The sequence below is a fragment of the Periplaneta americana genome, chromosome 15 (genome assembly GCF_040183065.1).
Source record: "Periplaneta americana isolate PAMFEO1 chromosome 15, P.americana_PAMFEO1_priV1, whole genome shotgun sequence".
In the NCBI taxonomy this organism is placed as follows: domain Eukaryota; kingdom Metazoa; phylum Arthropoda; class Insecta; order Blattodea; family Blattidae; genus Periplaneta; species Periplaneta americana.
The window spans coordinates 139996987-140006331 of record NC_091131.1 but is presented as its reverse complement, the minus strand read 5'-3'; the positions used below and the strand labels follow the sequence as shown (position 1 = coordinate 140006331).

Genomic DNA, 9345 nt, shown 5'->3' with positions numbered 1-9345 from the left:
CAATCCTTCTTCACCAGCGAAAGAACTAAACCAAAATAGACACAAAATTTAATAGATAAATTTCAGAACACGGTTTCCTTCCTTTCCCTCTTACTTCAAAATTCCAATCTTGTGCACACAAAATAAATTATTGGCACTGAAAAGTAGCTTTTCGTAAGCATGATGATGCGCATTTGACAAATGCAGACAAATCTACAATGTAACACCACTCACGTCAAACAACCAAGAACAACAGGACAACGTCATTATACATGAAAAATTAATGAAAATTCTAGAATAAATGATAACTATAACCAATCAAATCGAAAGAAAATCACAAAAATCATAAAATGAGAAACTTTCAATAGCTTTTAGCCATCAGACACAACATAACACCACTCACGTCAAACAACCAAGAACAACTGATAACGTCATTATCCATTCAAAATTAACGAAAATTCTAGAACAAATGACAACTATAACCAATAAAATTAAAAGAAAATCACGGCGACACCTAGTACAAAAACCTAGAACTAACATGTAAAAGTCACTAAAAGATCACTAACATTTAACTCTGAAATAAAGAAGTTGGTTATACTTACTATATTCAACCAAGTGCCCGTCTTCTATGAAATTACCTTATGTTCCATGTTTATATGGTACTATTTATTTTGAGGTTTTATTGTAAGCATTATTGTTATTATTTATTATAATACTGAAGCTCCAGCCAAAAAATAACAGAGTGAAGAACAGAAAATTACCTATACTGTATGAAGAAACTTTGCATGGAAGCAAAAGGTAAGATTTTAAAGGTTATGTTTCTTTTCGAATAGTAATAATTCCTACCATATGATAGTATTTTGGTTTTAATTAGTAGGCCTAAAGAGGACGGGTGCGGGTTCCAGCAAAAGTGCGTTTTTCTCCATAATCATTGTTTTATTCACGTGTAACTGCACAAGAAGTGTAGGTGGCAATTATTTTTGTATTGTAATTAATATTAAGTGTGCTTTCAGTTTGTTGTATAGCCTACATTATTAGTGAATAGGGTCTATTTCGGTAATTTTTTAGAAATAGTGTACTTCACGGCTGCAAATCATGGGTCGAAGGCACAATAACTCGTTTAAAAAAGAAAAGTTCACTGATACTGATAATAATGAATGATGTCTTTGGCCTGGGATTTCTAACCAAACATTAGTACAGCAAGGTACACTGTTCCTAGCAAATTACCAATATTTCAGTATGTTAGGCCTACGTATTGTACTCTTAATAAGTGGGCGGATATTTTGTATTAGGCCCATAATACCATTCGATCACAGATAGGGCCTAACGTTATTTTTTAAAAGAACAGCATGAGGTGGAGAGACGTTTCCACTAAAATGCAATAGGCCTATCTGTTTGTAATGCACATTCGACACCTCGTAAAATAACACAGAAACAGCAGATATTAAGTTTTTTTTTTTCCAAAGTTTCTATGTACAGTATAGGCATATGTTTGATATTGTACTGACAATCATCCATTAAAAGCTTTTGCTTATTTAGGTATAGAAATTTAGATAAGGGAAAAAGAGAAATACAGTATATTTCCTAATGTTGTAGATTGCATATGGAATTAACCTAGTTTTACTTCCTTTTTAGTATTATAGAATGAAGCATTGGAAGAATATAGTAACATCAGCACAAATACAAGGACCTGAAAACAGCTGAGAAGCAAATTTGAATTCTTGGAAAAGAACACAAATAAAATTGCTGCTGCAGAGAAACAATGCAGGCTACAAACAATTGGAGCCCCTCCAACTGAAGCAAAACCAAATCCAAACTTATCCAAGGTAAGTGATTTAATTCTCCTATCAATTGAGTGATTTCTCAGTGATTTTGATTCATATTCAATGCATAAGTTCATTTATATGTTAAGTTATACAATTATTAAGTAAGAAGCAGAGAAAATTGTATAACACAAGTTTGAATTCTTTTTATTTATTTATTTATTTATTTATTTATTTATTTATTTATTTATTCATTCATTAATTCACTCATTTATTTATTTACTTACTTTTGTTACAGCCGAAGTAGTAACTAAACCAAGTTCCACTGATACCAGTGCAGCTAATAACACGAATGAGGTTAGTGTGTAAGGAATTAAGAGTCAGAAGAAGGAGATGATGAGCTTTAGAGAGAAAAAAAAATATTAGATTCTTGAAAATTGTTATACAAATTTAATTTAATGTCGGTATTACATTATAATACTATTATTTCTTTTTTATTTATAGTACCATTCAGGTTCACAGTGCAATTCTTTAGTTTTTGAAGTGAAACTGGACATCCCAACAATATCTCCAGGTAATTTGATTTATACTACAAAACGTTCTTTCACATTCTACATAAGATGCTTACTTTTCCAATCTGAAATAGCTGTAACATGTAAACACATTTTGAGCCAACATGTTGAAAATAAAACTAACACACATACTATATGAAATCTGTAGCAAGCAGTAGATAAATTAGATGCAAAAAAAAATGTTAAAATATAAATTGTACATAATGATGAAATGGTCACAAGAAATGGATGTCATAAAAAGTAAACATCATTGTATTATGATATTATGTGGGATTTGAGTGGGAATTTGAAATTTATAAATGTAGGCCTAAAAATAGAAAATACACTGAACTGAAGAATTTATTTTGAGATTTCTCTGCAATGGGTTTGTAATCAGATTAGGCCACATTATGTTAAGTTGTATTTCAATTTTACTGTAAGGAAACTTGTGAATGATTTCTTGTGTACAGAAAAACTGAAAAATATCTTTTCATAAGATAAAACAGAAACTGACTACACTCTATTTACAATAGAACTATTTGCTTGGTTTTTTCTCTCTCTTTTTTATTGCAGCTTTACTTTCTTATTGTTAAAAATGAGTTTGGATTAATAGCACGTTAGAAAATACAATACTGTTACAGCTGCTGACTTTGAAGTGTCCACACATTTATGATAAAACATCATCTTTCTCCAGAATTAAATATCTTAAGAATTAATTCCACTCTTAAAATATTACAGAGTCAGCTGGTGCAGCAGATGAATGTCTTCGACTGTACGGGTGTCTACACAGTGTAATGAAAGTAAGTTTTAAGTGAAATTACTGGTTTATTCAGTGTAAGTAGTATAGGCTAAACCCAGAAAGGTCTGAATATAAGCATATATCCCTCTCTTAAATATTTCAGCTGATAATGGGATAATAGCTGATCGAGTTACACCACAAGGATGCTTAAAAAAAAAAAATAAAGAAAAAGCAAGCCTCTGAGGAATGCATTAGCCACATTGAAAAATCTTTCTCCATCTGTGAACTGTAAGTCTAATGTTGACTTAATTATACTTGAGATGTTAGAAATGCATGAACTTCAATACTATTACAGTGATTTCTTTAAAAAATACGTTAGTTGAAAGTTGGATGCTAACATTATAACAAAGAATGATTTGAAATAAAAGTAAGTCATATCCTTATGTTTGGAAAGAGATGGGGTTTGGAATATCAAAAGTAACATTTGGAGTTTTTACATTACTTTTTCCTCCTCTTTAATGGGTGGTCCATCTACAAGGACATCTTCAATTAGTGGCAGAAAGTAAATGCTACAATAATCACCCATTCTTTATGTTTTAACAAAATATATGTTTAATTTTGTTGACCAGATTTGTTTGACCTGGATGACTGGGAGATTACTTCTTCTCATCCTTCTAATGGAGTGATAATCTCTTGCAGCTGTTCTTGATCCCTATGGTCTCTGCTTTATCTGCTAGTCTTCAGGATTAGGTTCGAGTCAGGTGATAATTATAAGCTAATCTAAGGTTTCTGGTTGGGTTTGGGTCTGGTTCAGATCAGGCCGAGATGGGCCGGTCCTAAGAATTATGGCCTGTGCAGATCTCTAACAAATGGGGCTTATAGCTGAAGTTGGCTCTGCCACAGTTTTCCAAGTTTTGTGTATTTGCATATGTATTTGTGTTGTGTTTAATTACAGTTACTATGTACTCTTATGTATTAGCCTGCATATTATTAATTTGTAAATATGACATGTACCATAGCATATATAATGAGACAGTGGATGTAATAAATGATTATGCTTATTGTGTCTCCTGAAAAATGTCGTGTTTTGTTTACACAAAATAAATAAATAAATTTTAAATTTAATTGCAGCTATAGTCCATTTCTCTTGTTTTAATTACACATTCACAGAGTACCTGAATACAATTGAAGCGTCAGCTGGAACAACGTTGTAAGTTACAAAATTTTCATTCGGTGTGTTTCCGTGTAATAATGTTGTATGTCATGTTACCTTGCTATACTCCTTGGCTTGCAACTGTCCACTCAAAAGTTTGCTACCCTCATAAGAACAAAGTTGTACGCATACACATTTTTGCAGCTCCTGTAAATTTGACCGAATGTAACGTATAACGTTGTTCCAGCCGACGGTTCAATTAATGTGCCTCTTGAAAATTTTGTTTTACCATATTTTGCTTATGTAAAATAAATTTGAATTGCAGATACAGTGCATTAGCCTGTTAAGAGATCACTGTGAGGGATCCCAGCAATAAAATATGTTTAAAAAGTAAAGATATGAATATGTTGGCATACATGAATCACTAGGCCTAGCGTGAATGATACAGCTCCCTTGCAAAACATAAATGCCAATTCCAAAACTTTCAGGAAATGAAGAAAAACTGTCACGTCTAAAATTCAATAAACTGTTACAGTTTGTTAAATAATAATATATAGCAAGCATATCTTAAGTCTGATTAGTGAAATATGTTAGGCCTACTCCTACTGGTGAGCGATATATGCAAGGAAGGAGAAGGGAACTTGCCACCCTACCACATTATCTCCTGACAGTTGTCTCATGAGTGATGCCTTATTGATATTCCAATCTATCTTCAGAGAGTTGACTAAACAACTAGCAGACAGTTCTAGGAAAACTTTAATCAAGACCTATAATATGTACATAAAACCTGTATTAAAATACTATTCAGAAGTATTCGTAACAGCATCAAAAAGAGAGACAGAATCCCTCGGAAGAAAAAAACAAGCCTTGCACTTAATTACTGGAGAAAATAAAACTACTCCCAATGAAGCATTAAAAGTCATCACTTCAATTAAACCAAGCAGCAAGTGCAGCACTAGCTCGATTGACAACAGTTCCTGCTGTAACTTCGTGGACCCCACAAAAATCTCCTACTGTTGTCAATGTTCTCCCAGTGGCATGGAATCTCAATACCAGTAGTAATTGGGCCATTGGAGATAAGGCATTATTTCTGGAAAAATGAACAAACAATTAGATTTGGTTACACCTTTACCGGTAAATCTTTACAATAGCGTTACCAAAAGAAGGCAAGGACTCCCTACAGGATAGCCTGGAAGAAAGAGGTTTGGATGTAGTTTCGACATTTTTTTTTTTTTTTTTTAGACAATTGTAAATATATGCAAATCATACTAACCTAACCTGTCACTAACTCGATCTTACGAAAACTTGTCTTTTCCCTTCAATTAGTAAGGAAACACAGTAATGAAATGAATGTGCTGCCCTTCCGTGCCGCCTACCCCTTCTATCTCGACAGAGCGATCCTGCCTACCCGTACCTCTCCACCGGACTCCACTTTCACAGCAACTTTCCACCTTTATTTGGGAAATTGGTGTCGGCACTCAAATTTTCTTTCGTTTACAGTACATACGACTTGACTAGAAGCCAAATATGTGAATACATTTGTATCTTAAAGCGGTAACGTAATTGTGAAGAAATGATAGTTTACCATATAAAGGATTTTGATATATTATATACGGTTATTATTATTTTTTTATATAAAAGTATTTTGAAACTTATTGTAGGTTGCCCTATATTATTATATCAATCACCTTAATACCTTGTAAGGACAACAGAACACCTGCATGAAGCAACATTCTAACTTCACTTCTACTGTACGCCTATTACAGGTTACTGTACTTCAAAATAATTATTATAGTGCTATTATATACAAAATATTAATGTAATACCTAAAGAAATAGTGTAGCTTATTATTAACTGTGTACTTACGATCTGTGTCTTGTTTCAGTTGATAATTGATTTCATGTAGTAGGTTTCATTATTCGAAACTGTCTAAAAAATTTCTCGTCATCCCACTCCTCAAAATTATTTGGACGCAGCCTAATTCGTTTTGCTGTTCTGATATAACGAAGCATCTGCTCCAGAACTTATCATCAGAATCAGTATCAAAATTAAATTGATCCTTCAAATCACCAGCTGTACGACGTGCAGCCATCTTCATTTCAACACCGACTTCCAACCTCCGGATAACGCCTATCTGCCACCCTAGATCATATATACTAACAGATATATTGAACGCATACAACATTATATCAGCCATGTACCAAAATGTCATCTATGTGTGTTTATGAATTTGGGTAAAACAAGCGTCTGTATGCTACAATTTAGCAACACATCAAAGTAACATAACCTCACATTACAATGAGAAAGAAATTTGGAGGTGGCATGACGTATAAAAGTCATCCCACAGTCGTATTACTCTATGTACTTTTCAGGTACTCTGCCATTTAGTGTTGGTTATTGCAAGCTCATTTCTCGACACTAGCGACGCATAGCGTCCGTTATTTTCCAGTTGCGTCTAAATTTAATATAAGCTTGGTCAATCTGTTTTATATATGATCTAGGCTGCCACTCTGCCTTCCGGATTGCTAATCTGGAAGTTTAGCCTCCAGATTGCACATAACCAAAAGTCGTAGTACGCAATTACAACCCAACTTCCGGATAAATATGCCATCTGCCGGATAAGTTTAAACTAGAACTTTATCCGAGAGTCATAGTACAGGCACAATCTAATATATATATTAGACTGTGGTACAGGCCGTTAGTCAGTCAACTGCTGAAACTATGGGAAAGGAAAAAGAAGACAGTTCAATGTTTATTGTAATAATAATAATAATAATAATAATAATAATAATAATAATAATTATAATAATAATGACAATCTGATACCAGGTACTTTATTTTCACACTACGTATTTGAATAGATAAGTAGAATTGTTACTAAAACGTTGCTGGCAAATATAATTTTATAATAAAATAATGAATAATAATAATAATAATAATAATAATATTATTATTATTATTATTATTATTATTATTATTATTATTATTATTATTATTATTGACAATGGACTTGACTGACTTGCGAATAATGAAAAGGAAATCATATAAAATGTAATAATGATGATAATTTTTCAGGTACAATATTCGTTAAACACAATAAAGAAATAATTATAGGCCTATGCTGAAATCACAAAAAGTATTCCTTGAGTAACACAAGTGTGGAATACTATCATAAAAAGTATGGCACAATCGGTTCTATATTCAATAATGCGATGGTAATTTAGGCGGGCTACTAATGCTCTTTTTTTTCTGTGCTTTTGCACGAGAACATGACTTTTTTTTTACTGAAGGGACGCCATCAGTACTATTAGCTAACCAATATCCCACAGTTCATTCTTTAATTCCCAATATACACAGAAACATATTTTTGCAAACCTAATTTTTTTTTTCTCATCAACTTTTAGGTTGTAGACAAATGTTTTCTTTCTTCTCGATTCAGAACTTGTACTGCCAGGTCTTTTCGTAGGAGTGAAATGCACAAGATTTGATGCGTAAACGGTCCTCTGTACCCAAGTCATAATTTTCCAGAATGCCTGAAAGATGTGTTTTCTCTCATTATAAATTGAATTGCAGCCCCTTACTTTCGAATTTTGGCACATTTTTTAACTACACTCTGGCCCCAAATTCCTTGCATCTCTTTCCGTATCATGTGTCACTTTGCCATCTTTCGATCTCTTGTAGCTAAGAAAAGCTTCCTCTTATTCTAAGTTTTCTATTTTTCATTTTCTTCCACTTACCCTTTTGTGGCTTTGAACTTCTTTTTCTTTTCTGTCAAATTTCCATGAAACGCTGGTAGATTCTTGTCTTTACCTTTTCCTGACGAATGTAAAGATGTAGAATAAGTAGCACTCACGAATTCTTCGGGGTCGTCTACATCTGAAGACGCATCCAAAATTTGGTGTAGATCTTTCATTGACAGGGTATTGTCTTCAGTTTCTGTCCTATCCTATTTCTAGCTGTATTATTTTAATAGTATTGCTTTAAATCATACCAGACTGCATAATACAATCATAACCTTACCGGTAACACTGGACGGATAATCCCTGACCTGCAGCAGCCCATTTTCAGAAGGGTTTTCTTTTGCATTTAAATTATCAGGCAGTACACCTACGAATAAGATAAGATTACTAGTGTTTATAAATGTGATATAAATGGATTAAAAACATGTGTAGTAAATATTATCATCAATTTAGATCTTCCTCCCACCGGAGGAAATGGAAGGAACCAAGCTCAGAACCACTGAATGTAGCGCAAATTATTTTAGCGGCCCATTCATGATTATTTATATTAAGTACTTAAGTTTGCTGTTATGATTCCGTAACTGAAGAAAAATAAACGTTTAAGAACTGTGATATTTCTTATGCCATACCTTCGTTAATGTTCACAGAAGTTTCTCCCGTCTTGAATGCAAAACATAGCACAGATAGTATTTCGCTCTCGCTGAACTGACTGTCGTCTGATTCATTATCCATTTCTTTTCTTGTATCTGTAGGCTATATAATAATAAAATAATAAATGTACTGTATTTCAGTGAATGAACTTGCAGTAAGATTCTGCGGGATTTCAGCTCAACTAACATTCATTTGACATTAGTGAAATAATTCTATTATATTTACCTTATAAATAGGCTGATTGAAACTGAACACTTCTTTAATCTTCTCAGAATATTACACACTGTTAATACAATTTTACAAGGCAGTAACGAGAAGCAGCTTCCGTACTGAGGGAGCGTAGGGAGTAGACATAACAGCCTATCTGTTGTCAGATAACGCGGTATTTCCTACAGACTTCTCGTGACTTCAGATACGCGGTATTGTACCCCCCTCCTTCGCACGCAGGCCATCATGCAATCAAATTCCCGCGCTTGTCAATGCATGCAGATGACAGTGGAGGTACCATCTGTGCAAAAAGCAGTTTTGACCAAAAATGTCAGTTACGCGGTATTGTTTCTTAAGCGACGATATACTGATTTCCAGGTTTCATTTTTTTAATTTAGCTTCAAAGTTCTTTAAAGATTCTTCATTTATGATTCTTAACCTAATTTTAGTCTTGTGTGTTGATTCAGCAATGTTATTGCATATTATTGTACGGTTGCCAGAAATTGCATCGTCACTGCCACTCTTTCTTGAACTGAATGTGGTATCCTTCTTTGCAACATTA

General features: G+C 33.3%; 2 long non-coding RNA genes across 4 annotated transcripts; one reads left to right on the top strand and one right to left on the bottom strand.

The window, feature by feature from the left end:
• Positions 1 to 613: 613 nt before the first annotated feature.
• LOC138715405 (uncharacterized) lies at positions 614 to 4162 on the top strand. 3 transcript variants are annotated; one of them, XR_011336293.1, is made up of 6 exons: positions 614 to 777; positions 1615 to 1805; positions 2041 to 2099; positions 2247 to 2316; positions 3032 to 3320; positions 3662 to 4162. It is a non-coding gene; the product is annotated as an uncharacterized lncRNA (long non-coding RNA). The 3 variants fall into 3 exon arrangements; XR_011336294.1 differs by lacking the exon at positions 614 to 777 and having other exon boundaries at positions 1414 to 1805; positions 3032 to 3093; positions 3196 to 3320; XR_011336292.1 differs by lacking the exon at positions 614 to 777 and having other exon boundaries at positions 1412 to 1805.
• Positions 4163 to 4188: 26 nt separating this feature from the next.
• On the bottom strand, positions 4189 to 6518 carry LOC138715406 (uncharacterized). Its single transcript, XR_011336295.1, has 2 exons — positions 6052 to 6518; positions 4189 to 5275 (listed from the first exon to the last, which is right to left on the bottom strand). It is a non-coding gene; the product is annotated as an uncharacterized lncRNA (long non-coding RNA).
• Positions 6519 to 9345: the final 2827 nt, after the last annotated feature.